Raw genomic sequence first — 25,911 nt, forward strand, 5'->3', positions numbered from 1 at the left:
GGTTAAACACCAAAGAATCCTTGCATCCTATAATTCATCCTGAGATCCTTTGGCATTTCTTTGGTTTTAGGACACTTTCAAGGGTGTAGCAAGACTGATGTTTCTGGCCACTCTTTGCATAAGGGCCATGACCTGGTACCAGCCCTTAGCAAAGAGCTCCAGGGTCACTACGGTTCCCGTATAAAAGCTATACTCTGGAAGCCATTCCTCAAGAAATGGAAGGGAGAGGGTAAAGGACTAGTTGCCAGACGTGCCTGTTGCCTCCCTGCAGCTGATCTTCTCCCCATTACTGACTTACCATGTCTTGTTTTATACTGTGTCTCTGTGTGGAGGTGGCCACCTCATTAGAGGCAGGGCTTTGCTTCCTCATGTCTGAAAGCCGCCAGCAAGGAGAAGAGTGAGAACCACAGAAGTGACAGCCCATTATTTCACTCCAATTCCCCTGAGACTAGAAGTCAGAGTTTTCAATGCCTTAGATCTCACACTACAAACACACAGCTACTGTATGCGGCTGCTGCCACAGAAGTGCTTGGGCACACTTGCATACCAGAAAGTACCAAGCTATTTTGAGGAGGAATTTCAGGCCAAAGATACATTTTTCAGGGTACTGCTTAGGAACAATTCACATGTGTAAATGTTTCCTACGCTATAGCAAATGTTGACTTTTTGAGTTCCGTTCCACTTTGAAGGCTCTATTGCTTTGCATTGCGTTGTATGAGGCACGATCCAAGCACTGACTTTCAGAAAGTCAATAACTGATCTCATATTTCAAAATGGTTCCACTGGGGGTTGAACCCAGGACCTTCTGCGTGTAAAGCAGACGTGATAACCGCTACACTATGGAACCTGTAAGAAGTTGCCCAAATTGTCATTTTTCAGAAAGGGAAGGGTTAAACACCAAAGAATCCTTGCATCCTATAATTCATCCTGAGATCCTTTGGCATTTCTTTGGTTTTAGGACACTTTCAAGGGTGTAGCAAGACTGATGTTTCTGGCCACTCTTTGCATAAGGGCCATGACCTGGTACCAGCCCTTAGCAAAGAGCTCCAGGTTCACTACGGTTCCCGCATAAAAGCTATACTCTGGAAGCCATTCCTCAAGAAATGGAAGGGAGAGGGTAAAGGACTAGTTGCCAGACGTGCCTGTTGCCTCCCTGCAGCTGATCTTCTCCCCATTACTGACTTACCATGTCTTGTTTTATACTGTGTCTCTGTGTGGAGGTGGCCACCTCATTAGAGGCAGGGCTTTTCTTCCTCATGTCTGAAAGCCGCCAGCAAGGAGAAGAGTGAGAACCACAGAAGTGACAGCCCAATATTTCACTCCAATTCCCCTGAGACTAGAAGTCAGAGTTTTCAATGCCTTAGATCTCACACTACAAACACACAGCTACTGTATGCGGCTGCTGCCACAGAAGTGCTTGGGCACACTTGTATACCAGAAAGTACCAAGCTATTTTGAGGAGGAATTTCAGGCCAAAGATACATTTTTCAGGGTACTGCTTAGGAACAATTCACGTGTAAATGTTTCCTACGCTATAGCAAATGTTGACTTTTTGAGTTCCGTTCCACTTTGAAGGCTCTATTGCTTTGCATTGCGTTGTATGAGGCACGATCCAAGCACTGACTTTCAGAAAGTCAATAACTGATCTCATATTTCAAAATGGTTCCACTGGGGGTTGAACCCAGGACCTTCTGCGTGTAAAGCAGACGTGATAACCGCTACACTATGGAACCTGTAAGAAGTTGCCCAAATTGTCATTTTTCAGAAAGGGAAGGGTTAAACACCAAAGAATCCTTGCATCCTATAATTCATCCTGAGATCCTTTGGCATTTCTTTGGTTTTAGGACACTTTCAAGGGTGTAGCAAGACTGATGTTTCTGGCCACTCTTTGCATAAGGGCCATGACCTGGTACCAGCCCTTAGCAAAGAGCTCCAGGGTCACTACGGTTCCCGTATAAAAGCTATACTCTGGAAGCCATTCCTCAAGAAATGGAAGGGAGAGGGTAAAGGACTAGTTGCCAGACGTGCCTGTTGCCTCCCTGCAGCTGATCTTCTCCCCATTACTGACTTACCATGTCTTGTTTTATACTGTGTCTCTGTGTGGAGGTGGCCACCTCATTAGAGGCAGGGCTTTGCTTCCTCATGTCTGAAAGCCGCCAGCAAGGAGAAGAGTGAGAACCACAGAAGTGACAGCCCAATATTTCACTCCAATTCCCCTGAGACTAGAAGTCAGAGTTTTCAATGCCTTAGATCTCACACTACAAACACACAGCTACTGTATGCGGCTGCTGCCACAGAAGTGCTTGGGCACACTTGCATACCAGAAAGTACCAAGCTATTTTGAGGAGGAATTTCAGGCCAAAGATACATTTTTCAGGGTACTGCTTAGGAACAATTCACATGTGTAAATGTTTCCTACGCTATAGCAAATGTTGACTTTTTGAGTTCCGTTCCACTTTGAAGGCTCTATTGCTTTGCATTGCGTTGTATGAGGCACGATCCAAGCACTGACTTTCAGAAAGTCAATAACTGATCTCATATTTCAAAATGGTTCCACTGGGGGTTGAACCCAGGACCTTCTGCGTGTAAAGCAGACGTGATAACCGCTACACTATGGAACCTGTAAGAAGTTGACCAAATTGTCATTTTTCAGAAAGGGAAGGGTTAAACACCAAAGAATCCTTGCATCCTATAATTCAACCTGAGATCCTTTGGCATTTCTTTGGTTTTAGGACACTTTCAAGGGTGTATCAAGACTGATGTTTCTGGCCACTCTTTGCATAAGGGCCATGACCGGGTACCAGCCCTTAGCAAAGAGCTCCAGGGTCGCTACGGTTCCTGTATAAAAGCTATACTCTGGAAGCCATTCCTCAAGAAATGGAAGGGAGAGGGTAAAGGACAAGTTGCCAGATGTGCCTGTTGCCTCCCTGCAGCTGATCTTCTCCCCATTACTGACTTACCAAGTCTTGTTTTATACTGTGTCTCTGTGTGGAGGTGGCCACCTCATTAGAGGCAGGGCTTTGCTTCCTCATGTCTGAAAGCCGCCAACAAGGAGAAGAGTGAGCACCACAGTAGTGACAGCCCCATATTTCACTCCAATTCCCCTGAGACTAGAAGTCAGAGTTTTCAATGCCTTAGATCTCACACTACAAACACACAGCTACTGCCACAGAAGTGCTTGGGCACACTTGCATACCAGAAAGTACCAAGCTATTTTGAGGAGGAATTTCAGGCCAAAGATACATTTTTCAGGGTACTGCTTAGGAACAATTCAAATGTGTACATGTTTCCTACGCTATAGCAAATGTTGACTTTTTGAGTTCCGTTCCACTTTGAAGGCTCTATTGCTTTGCATTGCGTTGTATGAGGCACGATCCAAGCACTGACTTTCAGAAAGTCAATAACTGATCTCATATTTCAAAATGGTTCCACTGGGGGTTGAACCCAGGACCTTCTGCGTGTAAAGCAGACTTGATAACCGCTACACTATGGAACCTGTAAGAAGTTGACCAAATTGTCATTTTTCAGAAAGGGAAGGGTTAAACACCAAAGAATCCTTGCATCCTATAATTCAACCTGAGATCCTTTGGCATTTCTTTGGTTTTAGGACACTTTCAAGGGTGTAGCAAGACTAATGTTTCTGGCCACTCTTTGCATAAGGGCCATGACCTGGTACCAGCCCTTAGCAAAGAGCTCCAGGGTCACTACGGTTCCCGTATAAAAGCTATACTCTGGAAGCCATTCCTCAAGAAATGGAAGGGAGAGGGTAAAGGACTAGTTGCCAGACGTGCCTGTTGCCTCCCTGCAGCTGATCTTCTCCCCATTACTGACTTACCATGTCTTGTTTTATACTGTGTCTCTGTGTGGAGGTGGCCACCTCATTAGAGGCAGGGCTTTTCTTCCTCATGTCTGAAAGCCGCCAGCAAGGAGAAGAGTGAGAACCACAGAAGTGACAGCCCAATATTTCACTCCAATTCCCCTGAGACTAGAAGTCAGAGTTTTCAATGCCTTAGATCTCACACTACAAACACACAGCTACTGTATGCGGCTGCTGCCACAGAAGTGCTTGGGCACACTTGCATACCAGAAAGTACCAAGCTATTTTGAGGAGGAATTTCAGGCCAAAGATACATTTTTCAGGGTACTGCTTAGGAACAATTCACATGTGTAAATGTTTCCTACGCTATAGCAAATGTTGACTTTTTGAGTTCCGTTCCACTTTGAAGGCTCTATTGCTTTGCATTGCGTTGTATGAGGCACGATCCAAGCACTGACTTTCAGAAAGTCAATAACTGATCTCATATTTCAAAATGGTTCCACTGGGGGTTGAACCCAGGACCTTCTGCGTGTAAAGCAGACGTGATAACCGCTACACTATGGAACCTGTAAGAAGTTGCCCAAATTGTCATTTTTCAGAAAGGGAAGGGTTAAACACCAAAGAATCCTTGCATCCTATAATTCAACCTGAGATCCTTTGGCATTTCTTTGGTTTTAGGACACTTTCAAGGGTGTATCAAGACTGATGTTTCTGGCCACTCTTTGCATAAGGGCCATGACCGGGTACCAGCCCTTAGCAAAGAGCTCCAGGGTCGCTACGGTTCCTGTATAAAAGCTATACTCTGGAAGCCATTCCTCAAGAAATGGAAGGGAGAGGGTAAAGGACTAGTTGCCAGATGTGCCTGTTGCCTCCCTGCAGCTGATCTTCTCCCCATTACTGACTTACCAAGTCTTGTTTTATACTGTGTCTCTGTGTGGAGGTGGCCACCTCATTAGAGGCAGGGCTTTGCTTCCTCATGTCTGAAAGCTGCCAACAAGGAGAAGAGTGAGCACCACAGTAGTGACAGCCCCATATTTCACTCCAATTTCCCTGAGACTAGAAGTCAGAGTTTTCAATGCCTTAGATCTCACACTACAAACACACAGCTACTGCCACAGAAGTGCTTGGGCACACTTGCATACTAGAAAGTACCAAGCTATTTTGAGGAGGAATTTCAGGCCAAAGATACATTTTTCAGGGTACTGCTTAGGAACAATTCAAATGTGTACATGTTTCCTACGCTATAGCAAATGTTGACTTTTTGAGTTCCGTTCCACTTTGAAGGCTCTATTGCTTTGCATTGCGTTGTATGAGGCACAATCCAAGCACTGACTTTCAGAAAGTCAATAACTGATCTCATATTTCAAAATGGTTCCACTGGGGGTTGAACCCAGGACCTACTGCGTGTAAAGCAGACGTGATAACCGCTACACTATGGAACCTGTAAGAAGTTGCCCAAATTGTCATTTTTCAGAAAGGGAAGGGTTAAACACCAAAGAATCCTTGCATCCTATAATTCATCCTGAGATCCTTTGGCATTTCTTTGGTTTTAGGACACTTTCAAGGGTGTATCAAGACTGATGTTTCTGGCCACTCTTTGCATAAGGGCCATGACCTGGTACCAGCCCTTAGCAAAGAGCTCCAGGGTCACTACGGTTCCCGTATAAAAGCTATACTCTGGAAGCCATTCCTCAAGAAATGGAAGGGAGAGGGTAAAGGACTAGTTGCCAGACGTGCCTGTTGCCTCCCTGCAGCTGATCTTCTCCCCATTACTGACTTACCATGTCTTGTTTTATACTGTGTCTCTGTGTGGAGGTGGCCACCTCATTAGAGGCAGGGCTTTGCTTCCTCATGTCTGAAAGCCGCCAGCAAGGAGAAGAGTGAGAACCACAGAAGTGACAGCCCAATATTTCACTCCAATTCCCCTGAGACTAGAAGTCAGAGTTTTCAATGCCTTAGATCTCACACTACAAACACACAGCTACTGTATGCGGCTGCTGCCACAGAAGTGCTTGGGCACACTTGCATACCAGAAAGTACCAAGCTATTTTGAGGAGGAATTTCAGGCCAAAGATACATTTTTCAGGGTACTGCTTAGGAACAATTCACATGTGTAAATGTTTCCTACGCTATAGCAAATGTTGACTTTTTGAGTTCCGTTCCACTTTGAAGGCTCTATTGCTTTGCATTGCGTTGTATGAGGCACGATCCAAGCACTGACTTTCAGAAAGTCAATAACTGATCTCATATTTCAAAATGGTTCCACTGGGGGTTGAACCCAGGACCTTCTGCGTGTAAAGCAGACGTGATAACCGCTACACTATGGAACCTGTAAGAAGTTGCCCAAATTGTCATTTTTCAGAAAGGGAAGGGTTAAACACCAAAGAATCCTTGCATCCTATAATTCATCCTGAGATCCTTTGGCATTTCTTTGGTTTTAGGACACTTTCAAGGGTGTAGCAAGACTGATGTTTCTGGCCACTCTTTGCATAAGGGCCATGACCTGGTACCAGCCCTTAGCAAAGAGCTCCAGGTTCACTACGGTTCCCGCATAAAAGCTATACTCTGGAAGCCATTCCTCAAGAAATGGAAGGGAGAGGGTAAAGGACTAGTTGCCAGACGTGCCTGTTGCCTCCCTGCAGCTGATCTTCTCCCCATTACTGACTTACCATGTCTTGTTTTATACTGTGTCTCTGTGTGGAGGTGGCCACCTCATTAGAGGCAGGGCTTTTCTTCCTCATGTCTGAAAGCCGCCAGCAAGGAGAAGAGTGAGAACCACAGAAGTGACAGCCCAATATTTCACTCCAATTCCCCTGAGACTAGAAGTCAGAGTTTTCAATGCCTTAGATCTCACACTACAAACACACAGCTACTGTATGCGGCTGCTGCCACAGAAGTGCTTGGGCACACTTGCATACCAGAAAGTACCAAGCTATTTTGAGGAGGAATTTCAGGCCAAAGATACATTTTTCAGGGTACTGCTTAGGAACAATTCACGTGTAAATGTTTCCTACGCTATAGCAAATGTTGACTTTTTGAGTTCCGTTCCACTTTGAAGGCTCTATTGCTTTGCATTGCGTTGTATGAGGCACGATCCAAGCACTGACTTTCAGAAAGTCAATAACTGATCTCATATTTCAAAATGGTTCCACTGGGGGTTGAACCCAGGACCTTCTGCGTGTAAAGCAGACGTGATAACCGCTACACTATGGAACCTGTAAGAAGTTGACCAAATTGTCATTTTTCAGAAAGGGAAGGGTTAAACACCAAAGAATCCTTGCATCCTATAATTCATCCTGAGATCCTTTGGCATTTCTTTGGTTTTAGGACACTTTCAAGGGTGTAGCAAGACTAATGTTTCTGGCCACTCTTTGCATAAGGGCCATGACCTGGTACCAGCCCTTAGCAAAGAGCTCCAGGGTCACTATGGTTCCCGTATAAAAGCTATACTCTGGAAGCCATTCCTCAAGAAATGGAAGGGAGAGGGTAAAGGACTAGTTGCCAGACGTGCCTGTTGCCTCCCTGCAGCTGATCTTCTCCCCATTACTGACTTACCATGTCTTGTTTTATACTGTGTCTCTGTGTGGAGGTGGCCACCTCATTAGAGGCAGGGCTTTGCTTCCTCATGTCTGAAAGCCGCCAGCAAGGAGAAGAGTGAGAACCACAGAAGTGACAGCCCAATATTTCACTCCAATTCCCCTGAGACTAGAAGTCAGAGTTTTCAATGCCTTAGATCTCACACTACAAACACACAGCTACTGTATGCGGCTGCTGCCACAGAAGTGCTTGGGCACACTTGCATACCAGAAAGTACCAAGCTATTTTGAGGAGGAATTTCAGGCCAAAGATACATTTTTCAGGGTACTGCTTAGGAACAATTCACATGTGTAAATGTTTCCTACGCTATAGCAAATGTTGACTTTTTGAGTTCCGTTCCACTTTGAAGGCTCTATTGCTTTGCATTGCGTTGTATGAGGCACGATCCAAGCACTGACTTTCAGAAAGTCAATAACTGATCTCATATTTCAAAATGGTTCCACTGGGGGTTGAACCCAGGACCTTCTGCGTGTAAAGCAGACGAGATAACCGCTACACTATGGAACCTGTAAGAAGTTGCCCAAATTGTCATTTTTCAGAAAGGGAAGGGTTAAACACCAAAGAATCCTTGCATCCTATAATTCAACCTGAGATCCTTTGGCATTTCTTTGGTTTTAGGACACTTTCAAGGGTGTATCAAGACTGATGTTTCTGGCCACTCTTTGCATAAGGGCCATGACCGGGTACCAGCCCTTAGCAAAGAGCTCCAGGGTCGCTACGGTTCCTGTATAAAAGCTATACTCTGGAAGCCATTCCTCAAGAAATGGAAGGGAGAGGGTAAAGGACTAGTTGCCAGATGTGCCTGTTGCCTCCCTGCAGCTGATCTTCTCCCCATTACTGACTTACCAAGTCTTGTTTTATACTGTGTCTCTGTGTGGAGGTGGCCACCTCATTAGAGGCAGGGCTTTGCTTCCTCATGTCTGAAAGCTGCCAACAAGGAGAAGAGTGAGCACCACAGTAGTGACAGCCCCATATTTCACTCCAATTTCCCTGAGACTAGAAGTCAGAGTTTTCAATGCCTTAGATCTCACACTACAAATACACAGCTACTGCCACAGAAGTGCTTGGGCACACTTGCATACTAGAAAGTACCAAGCTATTTTGAGGAGGAATTTCAGGCCAAAGATACATTTTTCAGGGTACTGCTTAGGAACAATTCAAATGTGTACATGTTTCCTACGCTATAGCAAATGTTGACTTTTTGAGTTCCGTTCCACTTTGAAGGCTCTATTGCTTTGCATTGCGTTGTATGAGGCACAATCCAAGCACTGACTTTCAGAAAGTCAATAACTAATCTCATATTTCAAAATGGTTCCACTGGGGGTTGAACCCAGGACCTTCTGCGTGTAAAGCAGACGTGATAACCGCTACACTATGGAACCTGTAAGAAGTTGCCCAAATTGTCATTTTTCAGAAAGGGAAGGGTTAAACACCAAAGAATCCTTGCATCCTATAATTCATCCTGAGATCCTTTGGCATTTCTTTGGTTTTAGGTTACTTTCAAGGGTGTAGCAAGACTGATGTTTCTGGCCACTCTTTGCATAAGGGCCATGACCTGGTACCAGCCCTTAGCAAAGAGCTCCAGGGTCACTACGGTTCCCGTATAAAAGCTATACTCTGGAAGCCATTCCTCAAGAAATGGAAGGGAGAGGGTAAAGGACTAGTTGCCAGACGTGCCTGTTGCCTCCCTGCAGCTGATCTTCTCCCCATTACTGACTTACCATGTCTTGTTTTATACTGTGTCTCTGTGTGGAGGTGGCCACCTCATTAGAGGCAGGGCTTTGCTTCCTCATGTCTGAAAGCCGCCAGCAAGGAGAAGAGTGAGAACCACAGAAGTGACAGCCCAATATTTCACTCCAATTCCCCTGAGACTAGAAGTCAGAGTTTTCAATGCCTTAGATCTCACACTACAAACACACAGCTACTGTATGCGGCTGCTGCCACAGAAGTGCTTGGGCACACTTGCATACCAGAAAGTACCAAGCTATTTTGAGGAGGAATTTCAGGCCAAAGATACATTTTTCAGGGTACTGCTTAGGAACAATTCACATGTGTAAATGTTTCCTACGCTATAGCAAATGTTGACTTTTTGAGTTCCGTTCCACTTTGAAGGCTCTATTGCTTTGCATTGCGTTGTATGAGGCACGATCCAAGCACTGACTTTCAGAAAGTCAATAACTGATCTCATATTTCAAAATGGTTCCACTGGGGGTTGAACCCAGGACCTTCTGCGTGTAAAGCAGACGTGATAACCGCTACACTATGGAACCTGTAAGAAGTTGCCCAAATTGTCATTTTTCAGAAAGGGAAGGGTTAAACACCAAAGAATCCTTGCATCCTATAATTCATCCTGAGATCCTTTGGCATTTCTTTGGTTTTAGGACACTTTCAAGGGTGTAGCAAGACTGATGTTTCTGGCCACTCTTTGCATAAGGGCCATGACCTGGTACCAGCCCTTAGCAAAGAGCTCCAGGTTCACTACGGTTCCCGCATAAAAGCTATACTCTGGAAGCCATTCCTCAAGAAATGGAAGGGAGAGGGTAAAGGACTAGTTGCCAGACGTGCCTGTTGCCTCCCTGCAGCTGATCTTCTCCCCATTACTGACTTACCATGTCTTGTTTTATACTGTGTCTCTGTGTGGAGGTGGCCACCTCATTAGAGGCAGGGCTTTTCTTCCTCATGTCTGAAAGCCGCCAGCAAGGAGAAGAGTGAGAACCACAGAAGTGACAGCCCAATATTTCACTCCAATTCCCCTGAGACTAGAAGTCAGAGTTTTCAATGCCTTAGATCTCACACTACAAACACACAGCTACTGTATGCGGCTGCTGCCACAGAAGTGCTTGGGCACACTTGCATACCAGAAAGTACCAAGCTATTTTGAGGAGGAATTTCAGGCCAAAGATACATTTTTCAGGGTACTGCTTAGGAACAATTCACATGTGTAAATGTTTCCTACGCTATAGCAAATGTTGACTTTTTGAGTTCCGTTCCACTTTGAAGGCTCTATTGCTTTGCATTGCGTTGTATGAGGCACAATCCAAGCACTGACTTTCAGAAAGTCAATAACTGATCTCATATTTCAAAATGGTTCCACTGGGGGTTGAACCCAGGACCTTCTGCGTGTAAAGCAGACGTGATAACCGCTACACTATGGAACCTGTAAGAAGTTGCCCAAATTGTCATTTTTCAGAAAGGGAAGGGTTAAACACCAAAGAATCCTTGCATCCTATAATTCATCCTGAGATCCTTTGGCATTTCTTTGGTTTTAGGACACTTTCAAGGGTGTAGCAAGACTGATGTTTCTGGCCACTCTTTGCATAAGGGCCATGACCTGGTACCAGCCCTTAGCAAAGAGCTCCAGGTTCACTACGGTTCCCGCATAAAAGCTATACTCTGGAAGCCATTCCTCAAGAAATGGAAGGGAGAGGGTAAAGGACTAGTTGCCAGACGTGCCTGTTGCCTCCCTGCAGCTGATCTTCTCCCCATTACTGACTTACCATGTCTTGTTTTATACTGTGTCTCTGTGTGGAGGTGGCCACCTCATTAGAGGCAGGGCTTTTCTTCCTCATGTCTGAAAGCCGCCAGCAAGGAGAAGAGTGAGAACCACAGAAGTGACAGCCCAATATTTCACTCCAATTCCCCTGAGACTAGAAGTCAGAGTTTTCAATGCCTTAGATCTCACACTACAAACACACAGCTACTGTATGCGGCTGCTGCCACAGAAGTGCTTGGGCACACTTGCATACCAGAAAGTACCAAGCTATTTTGAGGAGGAATTTCAGGCCAAAGATACATTTTTCAGGGTACTGCTTAGGAACAATTCACGTGTAAATGTTTCCTACGCTATAGCAAATGTTGACTTTTTGAGTTCCGTTCCACTTTGAAGGCTCTATTGCTTTGCATTGCGTTGTATGAGGCACGATCCAAGCACTGACTTTCAGAAAGTCAATAACTGATCTCATATTTCAAAATGGTTCCACTGGGGGTTGAACCCAGGACCTTCTGCGTGTAAAGCAGACGTGATAACCGCTACACTATGGAACCTGTAAGAAGTTGACCAAATTGTCATTTTTCAGAAAGGGAAGGGTTAAACACCAAAGAATCCTTGCATCCTATAATTCATCCTGAGATCCTTTGGCATTTCTTTGGTTTTAGGACACTTTCAAGGGTGTAGCAAGACTAATGTTTCTGGCCACTCTTTGCATAAGGGCCATGACCTGGTACCAGCCCTTAGCAAAGAGCTCCAGGGTCACTACGGTTCCCGTATAAAAGCTATACTCTGGAAGCCATTCCTCAAGAAATGGAAGGGAGAGGGTAAAGGACTAGTTGCCAGACGTGCCTGTTGCCTCCCTGCAGCTGATCTTCTCCCCATTACTGACTTACCATGTCTTGTTTTATACTGTGTCTCTGTGTGGAGGTGGCCACCTCATTAGAGGCAGGGCTTTGCTTCCTCATGTCTGAAAGCCGCCAGCAAGGAGAAGAGTGAGAACCACAGAAGTGACAGCCCAATATTTCACTCCAATTCCCCTGAGACTAGAAGTCAGAGTTTTCAATGCCTTAGATCTCACACTACAAACACACAGCTACTGTATGCGGCTGCTGCCACAGAAGTGCTTGGGCACACTTGCATACCAGAAAGTACCAAGCTATTTTGAGGAGGAATTTCAGGCCAAAGATACATTTTTCAGGGTACTGCTTAGGAACAATTCACATGTGTAAATGTTTCCTACGCTATAGCAAATGTTGACTTTTTGAGTTCCGTTCCACTTTGAAGGCTCTATTGCTTTGCATTGCGTTGTATGAGGCACGATCCAAGCACTGACTTTCAGAAAGTCAATAACTGATCTCATATTTCAAAATGGTTCCACTGGGGGTTGAACCCAGGACCTTCTGCGTGTAAAGCAGACGTGATAACCGCTACACTATGGAACCTGTAAGAAGTTGCCCAAATTGTCATTTTTCAGAAAGGGAAGGGTTAAACACCAAAGAATCCTTGCATCCTATAATTCAACCTGAGATCCTTTGGCATTTCTTTGGTTTTAGGACACTTTCAAGGGTGTATCAAGACTGATGTTTCTGGCCACTCTTTGCATAAGGGCCATGACCGGGTACCAGCCCTTAGCAAAGAGCTCCAGGGTCGCTACGGTTCCTGTATAAAAGCTATACTCTGGAAGCCATTCCTCAAGAAATGGAAGGGAGAGGGTAAAGGACTAGTTGCCAGATGTGCCTGTTGCCTCCCTGCAGCTGATCTTCTCCCCATTACTGACTTACCAAGTCTTGTTTTATACTGTGTCTCTGTGTGGAGGTGGCCACCTCATTAGAGGCAGGGCTTTGCTTCCTCATGTCTGAAAGCTGCCAACAAGGAGAAGAGTGAGCACCACAGTAGTGACAGCCCCATATTTCACTCCAATTTCCCTGAGACTAGAAGTCAGAGTTTTCAATGCCTTAGATCTCACACTACAAATACACAGCTACTGCCACAGAAGTGCTTGGGCACACTTGCATACTAGAAAGTACCAAGCTATTTTGAGGAGGAATTTCAGGCCAAAGATACATTTTTCAGGGTACTGCTTAGGAACAATTCAAATGTGTACATGTTTCCTACGCTATAGCAAATGTTGACTTTTTGAGTTCCGTTCCACTTTGAAGGCTCTATTGCTTTGCATTGCGTTGTATGAGGCACAATCCAAGCACTGACTTTCAGAAAGTCAATAACTAATCTCATATTTCAAAATGGTTCCACTGGGGGTTGAACCCAGGACCTTCTGCGTGTAAAGCAGACGTGATAACCGCTACACTATGGAACCTGTAAGAAGTTGCCCAAATTGTCATTTTTCAGAAAGGGAAGGGTTAAACACCAAAGAATCCTTGCATCCTATAATTCATCCTGAGATCCTTTGGCATTTCTTTGGTTTTAGGTTACTTTCAAGGGTGTAGCAAGACTGATGTTTCTGGCCACTCTTTGCATAAGGGCCATGACCTGGTACCAGCCCTTAGCAAAGAGCTCCAGGGTCACTACGGTTCCCGTATAAAAGCTATACTCTGGAAGCCATTCCTCAAGAAATGGAAGGGAGAGGGTAAAGGACTAGTTGCCAGACGTGCCTGTTGCCTCCCTGCAGCTGATCTTCTCCCCATTACTGACTTACCATGTCTTGTTTTATACTGTGTCTCTGTGTGGAGGTGGCCACCTCATTAGAGGCAGGGCTTTGCTTCCTCATGTCTGAAAGCCGCCAGCAAGGAGAAGAGTGAGAACCACAGAAGTGACAGCCCAATATTTCACTCCAATTCCCCTGAGACTAGAAGTCAGAGTTTTCAATGCCTTAGATCTCACACTACAAACACACAGCTACTGTATGCGGCTGCTGCCACAGAAGTGCTTGGGCACACTTGCATACCAGAAAGTACCAAGCTATTTTGAGGAGGAATTTCAGGCCAAAGATACATTTTTCAGGGTACTGCTTAGGAACAATTCACATGTGTAAATGTTTCCTACGCTATAGCAAATGTTGACTTTTTGAGTTCCGTTCCACTTTGAAGGCTCTATTGCTTTGCATTGCGTTGTATGAGGCACGATCCAAGCACTGACTTTCAGAAAGTCAATAACTGATCTCATATTTCAAAATGGTTCCACTGGGGGTTGAACCCAGGACCTTCTGCGTGTAAAGCAGACGTGATAACCGCTACACTATGGAACCTGTAAGAAGTTGCCCAAATTGTCATTTTTCAGAAAGGGAAGGGTTAAACACCAAAGAATCCTTGCATCCTATAATTCATCCTGAGATCCTTTGGCATTTCTTTGGTTTTAGGACACTTTCAAGGGTGTAGCAAGACTGATGTTTCTGGCCACTCTTTGCATAAGGGCCATGACCTGGTACCAGCCCTTAGCAAAGAGCTCCAGGTTCACTACGGTTCCCGCATAAAAGCTATACTCTGGAAGCCATTCCTCAAGAAATGGAAGGGAGAGGGTAAAGGACTAGTTGCCAGACGTGCCTGTTGCCTCCCTGCAGCTGATCTTCTCCCCATTACTGACTTACCATGTCTTGTTTTATACTGTGTCTCTGTGTGGAGGTGGCCACCTCATTAGAGGCAGGGCTTTTCTTCCTCATGTCTGAAAGCCGCCAGCAAGGAGAAGAGTGAGAACCACAGAAGTGACAGCCCAATATTTCACTCCAATTCCCCTGAGACTAGAAGTCAGAGTTTTCAATGCCTTAGATCTCACACTACAAACACACAGCTACTGTATGCGGCTGCTGCCACAGAAGTGCTTGGGCACACTTGCATACCAGAAAGTACCAAGCTATTTTGAGGAGGAATTTCAGGCCAAAGATACATTTTTCAGGGTACTGCTTAGGAAGAATTCACGTGTAAATGTTTCCTACGCTATAGCAAATGTTGACTTTTTGAGTTCCGTTCCACTTTGAAGGCTCTATTGCTTTGCATTGCGTTGTATGAGGCACGATCCAAGCACTGACTTTCAGAAAGTCAATAACTGATCTCATATTTCAAAATGGTTCCACTGGGGGTTGAACCCAGGACCTTCTGCGTGTAAAGCAGACGTGATAACCGCTACACTATGGAACCTGTAAGAAGTTGACCAAATTGTCATTTTTCAGAAAGGGAAGGGTTAAACACCAAAGAATCCTTGCATCCTATAATTCATCCTGAGATCCTTTGGCATTTCTTTGGTTTTAGGACACTTTCAAGGGTGTAGCAAGACTGATGTTTCTGGCCACTCTTTGAATAAGGGCCATGACCTGGTACCAGCCCTTAGCAAAGAGCTCCAGGGTCACTACGGTTCCCGTATAAAAGCTATACTCTGGAAGCCATTCCTCAAGAAATGGAAGGGAGAGGGTAAAGGACTAGTTGCCAGACGTGCCTGTTGCCTCCCTGCAGCTGATCTTCTCCCCATTACTGACTTACCATGTCTTGTTTTATACTGTGTCTCTGTGTGGAGGTGGCCACCTCATTAGAGGCAGGGCTTTGCTTCCTCATGTCTGAAAGCCGCCAGCAAGGAGAAGAGTGAGAACCACAGAAGTGACAGCCCAATATTTCACTCCAATTCCCCTGAGACTAGAAGTCAGAGTTTTCAATGCCTTAGATCTCACACTACAAACACACAGCTACTGTATGCGGCTGCTGCCACAGAAGTGCTTGGGCACACTTGCATACCAGAAAGTACCAAGCTATTTTGAGCAGGAATTTCAGGCCAAAGATACATTTTTCAGGGTACTGCTTAGGAACAATTCACATGTGTAAATGTTTCCTACGCTATAGCAAATGTTGACTTTTTGAGTTCCGTTCCACTTTGAAGGCTCTATTGCTTTGCATTGCGTTGTATGAGGCACGATCCAAACACTGACTTTCAGAAAGTCAATAACTGATCTCATATTTCAAAATGGTTCCACTGGAGGTTGAACTCAGGACCTTCTGCGTGTAAAGCAGACGTGATAACCGCTACACTATGGAACCTGTAAGAAGTTGCCCAAATTGTCATTTTTCAGAAAGGGAAGGGTTAAACACCAAAGAATCCTTGCATCCTATAATTCAACCTGAGATCCTTTGGCATTTCTTTGGTTTTAGGACACTTTCAAGGGTGTATCAAGACTGATGTTTCTGGCCACTCTTTGCATAAGGGCCATGACCGGGTACCAGCCCTTAGCAAAGAGCTCCAGGGTCGCTACGGTTCCTTTATAAAAGCTATACTTTGGAAGCCATTCCTCAAGAAATGGAAGGGAGAGGGTAAAGGACTAGTTGCCAGATGTGCCTGTTGCCTCCCTGCAGCTGATCTTCTCCCCATTACTGACTTACCAAGTCTTGTTTTATACTGTGTGGAGGTGTGGAGGTGGCCACCTCATTAGAGGCAGGGCTTTGCTTCCTCATGTCTGAAAGCCGCCAACAAGGAGAAGAGTGAGCACCACAGTAGTTACAGCCCCATATTTCACTCCAATTTCCCTGAGACTAGAAGTCAGAGTTTTCAATGCCTTAGATCTCACACTACAAACACACAGCTACTGCCACAGAAGTGCTTGGGCACACTTGCATACTAGAAAGTACCAAGCTATTTTGAGGAGGAATTTCAGGCCAAAGATACATTTTTCAGGGTACTGCTTAGGAACAATTCACATGTGTAAATGTTTCCTACGCTATAGCAAATGTTGACTTTTTGAGTTCCGTTCCACTTTGAAGGCTCTATTGCTTTGCATTGCGTTGTATGAGGCACAATCCAAGCACTGACTTTCAGAAAGTCAATAACTGATCTCCTATTTCAAAATGGTTCCACTGGGGGTTGAACCCAGGACCTTCTGCGTGTAAAGCAGACGTGATAACCGCTACACTATGGAACCTGTAAGAAGTTGACCAAATTGTCATTTTTCAGAAAGGGAAGGGTTAAACACCAAAGAATCCTTGCATCCTATAATTCAACCTGAGATCCTTTGGCATTTCTTTGGTTTTAGGACACTTTCAAGGGTGTAGCAAGACTGATGTTTCTGGCCACTCTTTGCATAAGGGCCATGACCTGGTACCAGCCCTTAGCAAAGAGCTCCAGGGTCACTACGGTTCCCGTATAAAAGCTATACTCTGGAAGCCGTTCCTCAAGAAATGGAAGGGAGAGGGTAAAGGACTAGTTGCCAGACGTGCCTGTTGCCTCCCTGCAGCTGATCTTCTCCCCATTACTGACTTACCATGTCTTGTTTTATACTGTGTCTCTGTGTGGAGGTGGCCACCTCATTAGAGGCAGGGCTTTGCTTCCTCATGTCTGAAAGCCGCCAGCAAGGAGAAGAGTGAGCACCACAGTAGTGACAGCCCCATATTTCACTCCAATTCCCCTGAGACTAGAAGTCAGAGTTTTCAATGCCTTAGATCTCACACTACAAACACACAGCTACTGTATGCGGCTGCTGCCACAGAAGTGCTTGGGCACACTTGCATACCAGAAAGTACCAAGCTATTTTGAGCAGGAATTTCAGGCCAAAGATACATTTTTCAGGGTACTGCTTAGGAACAATTCACATGTGTAAATGTTTCCTACGCTATAGCAAATGTTGACTTTTTGAGTTCCGTTCCACTTTGAAGGCTCTATTGCTTTGCATTGCGTTGTATGAGGCACGATCCAAGCACTGACTTTCAGAAAGTCAATAACTGATCTCATATTTCAAAATGGTTCCACTGGGGGTTGAACCCAGGACCTTCTGCGTGTAAAGCAGACGTGATAACCGCTACACTATGGAACCTGTAAGAACTTGACCAAATTGTCATTTTTCAGAAAGGGAAGGGTTAAACACCAAAGAATCTATGCATCCTATAATTCAACCTGAGATGCTTTGGCATTTCTTTGGTTTTAGGACACTTTCAAGGGTGTAGCAAGACTGATGTTTCTGGCCACTCTTTGCATAAGGGCCATGACCTGGCACCAGCCCTTAGCAAAGAGCTCCAGGGTCACTACGGTTCCCGTATAAAAGCTATACTCTGGAAGCCGTTCCTCAAGAAATGAAAGGGAGAGGGTAAAGGACTAGTTGCCAGACGTGCCTGTTGCCTCCCTGCAGCTGATCTTCTCCCCATTACTGACTTACCATGTCTTGTTTTATACTGTGTCTCTGTGTGGAGGTGGCCACCTCATTAGAGGCAGGGCTTTGCTTCCTCATGTCTGAAAGCCGCCAGCAAGGAGAAGAGTGAGCACCACAGTAGTGACAGCCCCATATTTCACTCCAATTCCCCTGAGACTAGAAGTCAGAGTTTTCAATGCCTTAGATCTCACACTACAAACACACAGCTACTGTATGCGGCTGCTGCCACAGAAGTGCTTGGGCACACTTGCATACCAGAAAGTACCAAGCTATTTTGAGCAGGAATTTCAGGCCAAAGATACATTTTTCAGGGTACTGCTTAGGAACAATTCACATGTGTAAATGTTTCCTACGCTATAGCAAATGTTGACTTTTTGAGTTCCGTTCCACTTTGAAGGCTCTATTGCTTTGCATTGCGTTGTATGAGGCACGATCCAAGCACTGACTTTCAGAAAGTCAATAACTGATCTCATATTTCAAAATGGTTCCACTGGGGGTTGAACCCAGGCCCTTCTGCGTGTAAAGCAGACGTGATAACCGCTACACTATGGAACCTGTAAGAAGTTGACCAAATTGTCAATTTTCAGAAAGGGAAGGGTTAAACACCAAAGAATCCTTGCATCCTATAATTCAACCTGAGATCCTTTGGCATTTCTTTGGTTTTAGGACACTTTCAAGGGTGTAGCAAGACTGATGTTTCTGGCCACTCTTTGCATAAGGGCCATGACCTGGTACCAGCCCTTAGCAAAGAGCTCCAGGGTCACTACGGTTCCCGTATAAAAGCTATACTCTGGAAGCCGTTCCTCAAGAAATGGAAGGGAGAGGGTAAAGGACTAGTTGCCAGACGTGCCTGTTGCCTCCCTGCAGCTGATCTTCTCCCCATTACTGACTTACCATGTCTTGTTTTATACTGTGTCTCTGTGTGGAGGTGGCCACCTCATTAGAGGCAGGGCTTTGCTTCCTCATGTCTGAAAGCCGCCAGCAAGGAGAAGAGTGAGCACCACAGTAGTGACAGTCGCATATTTCACTCCAATTCCCCTGAGACTAGAAGTCAGAGTTTTCAATGCCTTAGATCTCACACTACAAACACACAGCTACTGTATGCGGCTGCTGCCACAGAAGTGCTTGGGCACACTTGCATACCAGAAAGTACCAGGCTATTTTGAGCAGGAATTTCAAGCCAAAGATACATTTTTCAGGGTACTGCTTAGGAACAATGCACATGTGTAAATGTTTCCTACGCTATAGCAAATGTTGACTTTTTGAGTTCCGTTCCACTTTGAAGGCTCTATTGCTTTGCATTGCGTTGTATGAGGCACGATCCAAGCACTGACTTTCAGAAAGTCAATAACTGATCTCATATTTCAAAATGGTTCCACTGGGGGTTGAACCCAGGCCCTTCTGCGTGTAAAGCAGACGTGATAACCGCTACACTATGGAACCTGTAAGAAGTTGACCAAATTGTCATTTTTCAGAAAGGGAAGGGTTAAACACCAAAGAATCCTTGCATCCTATAATTCAACCTGAGATCCTTTGGAATTTCTTTGGTTTTAGGACACTTTCAAGGGTGTAGCAAGACTGATGTTTCTGGCCACTCTTTGCATAAGGGCCATGACCTGGTACCAGCCCTTAGCAAAGAGCTCCAGGGTCACTACGGTTCCCGTATAAAAGCTATACTCTGGAAGCCGTTCTTCAAGAAATGGAAGGGAGAGGGTAAAGGACTAGTTGCCAGACGTGCCTGTTGCCTCCCTGCAGCTGATCTTCTCCCCATTACTGACTTACCATGTCTTGTTTTATACTGTGTCTCTGTGTGGAGGTGGCCACCTCATTAGAGGCAGGGCTTTGCTTCCTCATGTCTGAAAGCCGCCAGCAAGGAGAAGAGTGAGCACCACAATAGTGACAGTCCCATATTTCACTCCAATTCCCCTGAGACTAGAAGTCAGAGTTTTCAATGCCTTAGATCTCACACTACAAACACACAGCTACTGTATGCGGCTGCTGCCACAGAAGTGCTTGGGCACGCTTGCATACCAGAAAGTACCAAGCTATTTTGAGCAGGAATTTCAGGCCAAAGATACATTTTTCAGGGTACTGCTTAGGAACAATTCACATGTGTAAATGTTTCCTACGCTATAGCAAATGTTGACTTTTTGAGTTCCGTTCCACTTTGAAGGCTCTATTGCTTTGCATTGCGTTGTATGAGGCATGATCCAAGCACTGACTTTCAGAAAGTCAATAACTGATCTCATATTTCAAAATGGTTCCACTGGGGGTTGAACCCAGGCCCTTCTGCGTGTAAAGCAGACGTGATAACCGCTACACTATGGAACCTGTAATAAGTTGACCAAATTGTCATTTTTCAGAAAGGGAAGGGTTAAACACCAAAGAATCCTTGCATCCTATAATTCAACCTGAGATCCTTTGGCATTTCTTTGGTTTTAGGACACTTTCAAGGGTGTAGCAAGACTGATGTTTCTGGCCACTCTTTGCATAAGGGCCATGACCTGGTACCAGCCCTTAGCAAAGAGCTCCAGGGTCACTACGGTTCCCGTATAAAAGCTATACTCTGGAAGCCGTTCTTCAAGAAATGGAAGGGAGAGGGTAAAGGACTAGTTGCCAGACGTGCCTGTTGCCTCCCTATAGCTGATCTTCTCCCCATTACTGACTTACCATGTCTTGTTTTATACTGTGTCTCTGTGTGGAGGTGGCCACCTCATTAGAGGCAGGGCTTTGCTTCCTCATGTCTGAAAGCCGCCAGCAAGGAGAAGAGTGAGCACCACAGTAGTGACAGCCCCATATTTCACTCCAATTCCCCTGAGACTAGAAGTCAGAGTTTTCAATGCCTTAGATCTCACACTACAAACACACAGCTACTGTATGCGGCTGCTGCCACAGAAGTGCTTGGGCACACTTGCATACCAGAAAGTACCAAGCTATTTTGAGCAGGAATTTCAGGCCAAAGATACATTTTTCAGGGTACTGCTTAGGAACAATTCACATGTGTAAATGTTTCCTACGCTATAGCAAATGTTGACTTTTTGAGTTCCGTTCCACTTTGAAGGCTCTATTGCTTTGCATTGCGTTGTATGAGGCACGATCCAAGCACTGACTTTCAGAAAGTCAATAACTGATCTCATATTTCAAAATGGTTCCACTGGGGGTTGAACCCAGGACCTTCTGCATGTAAAGCAGACGTGATAACCGCTACACTATGGAACCTGTAAGAAGTTGACCAAATTGTCATTTTTCAGAAAGGGAAGGGTTAAACACCAAAGAATCCTTGCATCCTATAATTCAACCTGAGATCCTTTGGCATTTCTTTGGTTTTAGGACACTTTCAAGGGTGTAGCAAGACTGATGTTTCTGGCCACTCTTTGCATAAGGGCCATGACCTGGTACCAGCCCTTAGCAAAGAGCTCCAGGGTCACTACGGTTCCCGTATAAAAGCTATACTCTGGAAGCCGTTCCTCAAGAAATGGAAGGGAGAGGGTAAAGGACTAGTTGCCAGACGTGCCTGTTGCCTCCCTGCAGCTGATCTTCTCCCCATTACTGACTTACCATGTCTTGTTTTATACTGTGTCTCTGTGTGGAGGTGGCCACCTCATTAGAGGCAGGGCTTTGCTTCCTCATGTCTGAAAGCCGCCAGCAAGGAGAAGAGTGAGCACCACAGTAGTGACAGTCCCATATTTCATTCCAATTCCCCTGAGACTAGAAGTCAGAGTTTTCAATGCCTTAGATCTCACACTACAAACACACAGCTACTGTATGCGGCTGCTGCCACAGAAGTGCTTGGGCACACTTGCATACCAGAAAGTACTAAGCTATTTTGAGGAGGAATTTCAAGCCAAAGATACATTTTTCAGGGTACTGCTTAGGAACAATTCACATGTGTAAATGTTTCCTACGCTATAGCAAACGTTGACTTTTTGAGTTCCGTTCCACTTTGAAGGCTCTATTGCTTTGCATTGCGTTGTATGAGGCACGATCCAAGCACTGACTTTCAGAAAGTCAATAACTGATCTCATATTTCAAAATGGTTGCACTGGGGGTTGAACCCAGGACCTTCTGCGTGTAAAGCAGACGTGATAACCGCTACACTATGGAACCTGCAACAAGTTGACCAAATTGTCATTTTTCAGAAAGGGAAGGGTTAAACACCAAAGAATCCTTGCATCCTATAATTCAACCTGAGATCCTTTGGCATTTCTTTGGTTTTAGGACACTTTCAAGGGTGTAGCAAGACTGATGTTTCTGGCCACTCTTTGCATAAGGGCCATGACCTGGTACCAGCCCTTAGCAAAGAGCTCCAGGGTCACTACGGTTCCCGTATAAAAGCTATACTCTGGAAGCCGTTCCTCAAGAAATGGAAGGGAGAGGGTAAAGGACTAGTTGCCAGACGTGCCTGTTGCCTCCCTGCAGCTGATCTTCTCCCCATTACTGACTTACCATGTCTTGTTTTATACTGTGTCTCTGTGTGGAGGTGGCCACCTCATTAGAGGCAGGGCTTTGCTTCCTCATGTCTGAAAGCCGCCAGCAAGGAGAAGAGTGAGCACCACAGTAGTGACAGTCCCATATTTCATTCCAATTCCCCTGAGACTAGAAGTCAGAGTTTTCAATGCCTTAGATCTCACACTACAAACACACAGCTACTGTATGCGGCTGCTGCCACAGAAGTGCTTGGGCACACTTGCATACCAGAAAGTACTAAGCTATTTTGAGGAGGAATTTCAAGCCAAAGATACATTTTTCAGGGTACTGCTTAGGAACAATTCACATGTGTAAATGTTTCCTACGCTATAGCAAACGTTGACTTTTTGAGTTCCGTTCCACTTTGAAGGCTCTATTGCTTTGCATTGCGTTGTATGAGGCACGATCCAAGCACTGACTTTCAGAAAGTCAATAACTGATCTCATATTTCAAAATGGTTGCACTGGGGGTTGAACCCAGGACCTTCTGCGTGTAAAGCAGACGTGATAACCGCTACACTATGGAACCTGTAAGAAGTTGACCAAATTGTCATTTTTCAGAAAGGGAAGGGTTAAACACCAAAGAATCCTTGCATCCTATAATTCAACCTGAGATCCTTTGGCATTTCTTTGGTTTTAGGACACTTTCAAGGGTGTAGCAAGACTGATGTTTCTGGCCACTCTTTGCATAAGGGCCATGACCTGGTACCAGCCCTTAGCAAAGAGCTCCAGGGTCACTACGGTTCCTGTATAAAAGCTATACTCTGGAAGCCGTTCCTCAAGAAATGGAAGGGAGAGGGTAAAGGACTAGTTGCCAGACGTGCCTGTTGCCTCCCTGCAGCTGATCTTCTCCCCATTACTGACTTACCATGTCTTGTTTTATACTGTGTCTCTGTGTGGAGGTGGCCACCTCATTAGAGGCAGGGCTTTGCTTCCTCATGTCTGAAAGCCGCCAGCAAGGAGAAGAGTGAGCACCACAGTAGTGACAGTCCCATATTTCATTCCAATTCCCCTGAGACTAGAAGTCAGAGTTTTCAATGCCTTAGATCTCACACTACAAACACACAGCTACTGTATGCGGCTGCTGCCACAGAAGTGCTTGGGCACACTTGCATACCAGAAAGTACTAAGCTATTTTGAGGAGGAATTTCAAGCCAAAGATACATTTTTCAGGGTACTGCTTAGGAACAATTCACATGTGTAAATGTTTCCTACGCTATAGCAAATGTTGACTTTTTGAGTTCCGTTCCACTTTGAAGGCTCTATTGCTTTGCATTGCGTTGTATGAGGCACGATCCAAGCACTGACTTTCAGAAAGTCAATAACTGATCTCATATTTCAAAATGGTTCCACTGGGGGTTGAACCCAGGACCTTCTGCATGTAAAGCAGACGTGATAACCGCTACACTATGGAACCTGTAAGAAGTTGACCAAATTGTCATTTTTCAGAAAGGGAAGGGTTAAACACCAAAGAATCCTTGCATCCTATAATTCAACCTGAGATCCTTTGGCATTTCTTTGGTTTTAGGACACTTTCAAGGGTGTAGCAAGACTGATGTTTCTGGCCACTCTTTGCATAAGGGCCATGACCTGGTACCAGCCCTTAGCAAAGAGCTCCAGGGTCACTACGGTTCCTGTATAAAAGCTATACTCTGGAAGCCGTTCCTCAAGAAATGGAAGGGAGAGGGTAAAGGACTAGTTGCCAGACGTGCCTGTTGCCTCCCTGCAGCTGATCTTCTCCCCATTACTGACTTACCATGTCTTGTTTTATACTGTGTCTCTGTGTGGAGGTGGCCACCTCATTAGAGGCAGGGCTTTGCTTCCTCATGTCTGAAAGCCGCCAGCAAGGAGAAGAGTGAGCACCACAGTAGTGACAGTCCCATATTTCATTCCAATTCCCCTGAGACTAGAAGTCAGAGTTTTCAATGCCTTAGATCTCACACTACAAACACACAGCTACTGTATGCGGCTGCTGCCACAGAAGTGCTTGGGCACACTTGCATACCAGAAAGTACTAAGCTATTTTGAGGAGGAATTTCAAGCCAAAGATACATTTTTCAGGGTACTGCTTAGGAACAATTCACATGTGTAAATGTTTCCTACGCTATAGCAAACGTTGACTTTTTGAGTTCCGTTCCACTTTGAAGGCTCTATTGCTTTGCATTGCGTTGTATGAGGCACGATCCAAGCACTGACTTTCAGAAAGTCAATAACTGATCTCATATTTCAAAATGGTTCCACTGGGGGTTGAACCCAGGACCTTCTGCGTGTAAAGCAGACGTGATAACCGCTACACTATGGAACCTGTAAGAAGTTGACCAAATTGTCATTTTTCAGAAAGGGAAGGGTTAAACACCAAAGAATCCTTGCATCCTATAATTCAACCTGAGATGCTTTGGCATTTCTTTGGTTTTAGGACACTTTCAAGGGTGTAGCAAGACTGATGTTTCTGGCCACTCTTTGCATAAGGGCCATGACCTGGCACCAGCCCTTAGCAAAGAGCTCCAGGGTCACTACGGTTCCCGTATAAAAGCTATACTCTGGAAGCCGTTCCTCAAGAAATGGAAGGGAGAGGGTAAAGGACTAGTTGCCAGACGTGCCTGTTGCCTCCCTGCAGCTGATCTTCTCCCCATTACTGACTTACCATGTCTTGTTTTATACTGTGTCTCTGTGTGGAGGTGGCCACCTCATTAGAGGCAGGGCTTTGCTTCCTCATGTCTGAAAGCCGCCAGCAAGGAGAAGAGTGAGCACCACAGTAGTGACAGCCCCATATTTCACTCCAATTCCCCTGAGACTAGAAGTCAGAGTTTTCAATGCCTTAGATCTCACACTACAAACACACAGCTACTGTATGCGGCTGCTGCCACAGAAGTGCATGGGCACACTTGCATACCAGAAAGTACCAAGCTATTTTGAGCAGGAATTTCAGGCCAAAGATACATTTTTCAGGGTACTGCTTAGGAACAATTCACATGTGTAAATGTTTCCTACGCTATAGCAAATGTTGATTTCTTGAGTTACGTTCCACTTTGAAGGCTCTATTGCTTTGCATTGCGTTGTATGAGGCACGATCCAAGCACTGACTTTCAGAAAGTCAATAACTGATCTCATATTTCAAAATGGTTCCACTGGGGGTTGAACCCAGGACCTTCTGCGTGTAAAGCAGACGTGATAACCGCTACACTATGGAACCTGTAAGAAGTTGACCAAATTGTCATTTTTCAGAAAGGGAAGGGTTAAACACCAAAGAATCCTTGCATCCTATAATTCAACCTGAGGTGCTTTGGCATTTCTTTGGTTTTAGGACACTTTCAAGGGTGTAGCAAGACTGATGTTTCTGGCCACTCTTTGCATAAGGGCCATGACCTGGTACCAGCCCTTAGCAAAGAGCTCCAGGGTCACTACGGTTCCCGTATAAAAGCTATACTCTGGAAGCCGTTCCTCAAGAAATGGAAGGGAGAGGGTA

The 25,911-nt window shown here is 45.2% G+C and overlaps 29 non-coding genes across 29 annotated transcripts; all 29 read right to left on the bottom strand.

The window, feature by feature from the left end:
• Nucleotides 1–774: 774 nt before the first annotated feature.
• TRNAV-UAC (transfer RNA valine (anticodon UAC)) lies at nucleotides 775–847 on the bottom strand. Its single transcript has one exon. It is a non-coding gene; the product is annotated as a tRNA-Val (tRNA).
• Nucleotides 848–1,660: 813 nt separating this feature from the next.
• On the bottom strand, nucleotides 1,661–1,733 carry TRNAV-UAC (transfer RNA valine (anticodon UAC)). Its single transcript has one exon. It is a non-coding gene; the product is annotated as a tRNA-Val (tRNA).
• Nucleotides 1,734–2,548: 815 nt separating this feature from the next.
• On the bottom strand, nucleotides 2,549–2,621 carry TRNAV-UAC (transfer RNA valine (anticodon UAC)). Its single transcript has one exon. It is a non-coding gene; the product is annotated as a tRNA-Val (tRNA).
• An 802-nt stretch (nucleotides 2,622–3,423) lies between these two features.
• On the bottom strand, nucleotides 3,424–3,496 carry TRNAV-UAC (transfer RNA valine (anticodon UAC)). The gene has a single exon. It is a non-coding gene; the product is annotated as a tRNA-Val (tRNA).
• Nucleotides 3,497–4,311: 815 nt separating this feature from the next.
• On the bottom strand, nucleotides 4,312–4,384 carry TRNAV-UAC (transfer RNA valine (anticodon UAC)). The gene has a single exon. It is a non-coding gene; the product is annotated as a tRNA-Val (tRNA).
• Nucleotides 4,385–5,186: 802 nt separating this feature from the next.
• On the bottom strand, nucleotides 5,187–5,259 carry TRNAV-UAC (transfer RNA valine (anticodon UAC)). The gene has a single exon. It is a non-coding gene; the product is annotated as a tRNA-Val (tRNA).
• Nucleotides 5,260–6,074: 815 nt separating this feature from the next.
• Nucleotides 6,075–6,147, bottom strand: TRNAV-UAC (transfer RNA valine (anticodon UAC)). Its single transcript has one exon. It is a non-coding gene; the product is annotated as a tRNA-Val (tRNA).
• An 813-nt stretch (nucleotides 6,148–6,960) lies between these two features.
• Nucleotides 6,961–7,033, bottom strand: TRNAV-UAC (transfer RNA valine (anticodon UAC)). Its single transcript has one exon. It is a non-coding gene; the product is annotated as a tRNA-Val (tRNA).
• Nucleotides 7,034–7,848: 815 nt separating this feature from the next.
• TRNAV-UAC (transfer RNA valine (anticodon UAC)) lies at nucleotides 7,849–7,921 on the bottom strand. The gene has a single exon. It is a non-coding gene; the product is annotated as a tRNA-Val (tRNA).
• An 802-nt stretch (nucleotides 7,922–8,723) lies between these two features.
• TRNAV-UAC (transfer RNA valine (anticodon UAC)) lies at nucleotides 8,724–8,796 on the bottom strand. The gene has a single exon. It is a non-coding gene; the product is annotated as a tRNA-Val (tRNA).
• Nucleotides 8,797–9,611: 815 nt separating this feature from the next.
• On the bottom strand, nucleotides 9,612–9,684 carry TRNAV-UAC (transfer RNA valine (anticodon UAC)). Its single transcript has one exon. It is a non-coding gene; the product is annotated as a tRNA-Val (tRNA).
• Nucleotides 9,685–10,499: 815 nt separating this feature from the next.
• Nucleotides 10,500–10,572, bottom strand: TRNAV-UAC (transfer RNA valine (anticodon UAC)). Its single transcript has one exon. It is a non-coding gene; the product is annotated as a tRNA-Val (tRNA).
• Nucleotides 10,573–11,385: 813 nt separating this feature from the next.
• Nucleotides 11,386–11,458, bottom strand: TRNAV-UAC (transfer RNA valine (anticodon UAC)). The gene has a single exon. It is a non-coding gene; the product is annotated as a tRNA-Val (tRNA).
• An 815-nt stretch (nucleotides 11,459–12,273) lies between these two features.
• On the bottom strand, nucleotides 12,274–12,346 carry TRNAV-UAC (transfer RNA valine (anticodon UAC)). The gene has a single exon. It is a non-coding gene; the product is annotated as a tRNA-Val (tRNA).
• An 802-nt stretch (nucleotides 12,347–13,148) lies between these two features.
• On the bottom strand, nucleotides 13,149–13,221 carry TRNAV-UAC (transfer RNA valine (anticodon UAC)). The gene has a single exon. It is a non-coding gene; the product is annotated as a tRNA-Val (tRNA).
• Nucleotides 13,222–14,036: 815 nt separating this feature from the next.
• TRNAV-UAC (transfer RNA valine (anticodon UAC)) lies at nucleotides 14,037–14,109 on the bottom strand. The gene has a single exon. It is a non-coding gene; the product is annotated as a tRNA-Val (tRNA).
• Nucleotides 14,110–14,922: 813 nt separating this feature from the next.
• TRNAV-UAC (transfer RNA valine (anticodon UAC)) lies at nucleotides 14,923–14,995 on the bottom strand. The gene has a single exon. It is a non-coding gene; the product is annotated as a tRNA-Val (tRNA).
• An 815-nt stretch (nucleotides 14,996–15,810) lies between these two features.
• On the bottom strand, nucleotides 15,811–15,883 carry TRNAV-UAC (transfer RNA valine (anticodon UAC)). Its single transcript has one exon. It is a non-coding gene; the product is annotated as a tRNA-Val (tRNA).
• An 802-nt stretch (nucleotides 15,884–16,685) lies between these two features.
• On the bottom strand, nucleotides 16,686–16,758 carry TRNAV-UAC (transfer RNA valine (anticodon UAC)). Its single transcript has one exon. It is a non-coding gene; the product is annotated as a tRNA-Val (tRNA).
• Nucleotides 16,759–17,573: 815 nt separating this feature from the next.
• On the bottom strand, nucleotides 17,574–17,646 carry TRNAV-UAC (transfer RNA valine (anticodon UAC)). The gene has a single exon. It is a non-coding gene; the product is annotated as a tRNA-Val (tRNA).
• Nucleotides 17,647–18,461: 815 nt separating this feature from the next.
• Nucleotides 18,462–18,534, bottom strand: TRNAV-UAC (transfer RNA valine (anticodon UAC)). The gene has a single exon. It is a non-coding gene; the product is annotated as a tRNA-Val (tRNA).
• An 815-nt stretch (nucleotides 18,535–19,349) lies between these two features.
• TRNAV-UAC (transfer RNA valine (anticodon UAC)) lies at nucleotides 19,350–19,422 on the bottom strand. Its single transcript has one exon. It is a non-coding gene; the product is annotated as a tRNA-Val (tRNA).
• An 815-nt stretch (nucleotides 19,423–20,237) lies between these two features.
• TRNAV-UAC (transfer RNA valine (anticodon UAC)) lies at nucleotides 20,238–20,310 on the bottom strand. The gene has a single exon. It is a non-coding gene; the product is annotated as a tRNA-Val (tRNA).
• Nucleotides 20,311–21,125: 815 nt separating this feature from the next.
• Nucleotides 21,126–21,198, bottom strand: TRNAV-UAC (transfer RNA valine (anticodon UAC)). Its single transcript has one exon. It is a non-coding gene; the product is annotated as a tRNA-Val (tRNA).
• An 815-nt stretch (nucleotides 21,199–22,013) lies between these two features.
• On the bottom strand, nucleotides 22,014–22,086 carry TRNAV-UAC (transfer RNA valine (anticodon UAC)). Its single transcript has one exon. It is a non-coding gene; the product is annotated as a tRNA-Val (tRNA).
• Nucleotides 22,087–22,901: 815 nt separating this feature from the next.
• TRNAV-UAC (transfer RNA valine (anticodon UAC)) lies at nucleotides 22,902–22,974 on the bottom strand. Its single transcript has one exon. It is a non-coding gene; the product is annotated as a tRNA-Val (tRNA).
• Nucleotides 22,975–23,789: 815 nt separating this feature from the next.
• TRNAV-UAC (transfer RNA valine (anticodon UAC)) lies at nucleotides 23,790–23,862 on the bottom strand. The gene has a single exon. It is a non-coding gene; the product is annotated as a tRNA-Val (tRNA).
• An 815-nt stretch (nucleotides 23,863–24,677) lies between these two features.
• Nucleotides 24,678–24,750, bottom strand: TRNAV-UAC (transfer RNA valine (anticodon UAC)). The gene has a single exon. It is a non-coding gene; the product is annotated as a tRNA-Val (tRNA).
• Nucleotides 24,751–25,565: 815 nt separating this feature from the next.
• Nucleotides 25,566–25,638, bottom strand: TRNAV-UAC (transfer RNA valine (anticodon UAC)). Its single transcript has one exon. It is a non-coding gene; the product is annotated as a tRNA-Val (tRNA).
• Between the last annotated feature and the right edge of the window lie 273 nt (nucleotides 25,639–25,911).

The sequence above is a fragment of the Lithobates pipiens genome, unplaced genomic scaffold (assembly GCF_037356315.1).
Source record: "Lithobates pipiens isolate NorthernLeopardFrog02 unplaced genomic scaffold, aLitPip1_a1.2 Scaffold_8, whole genome shotgun sequence".
NCBI classification, from domain to species: Eukaryota; Metazoa; Chordata; class Amphibia; order Anura; family Ranidae; genus Lithobates; species Lithobates pipiens.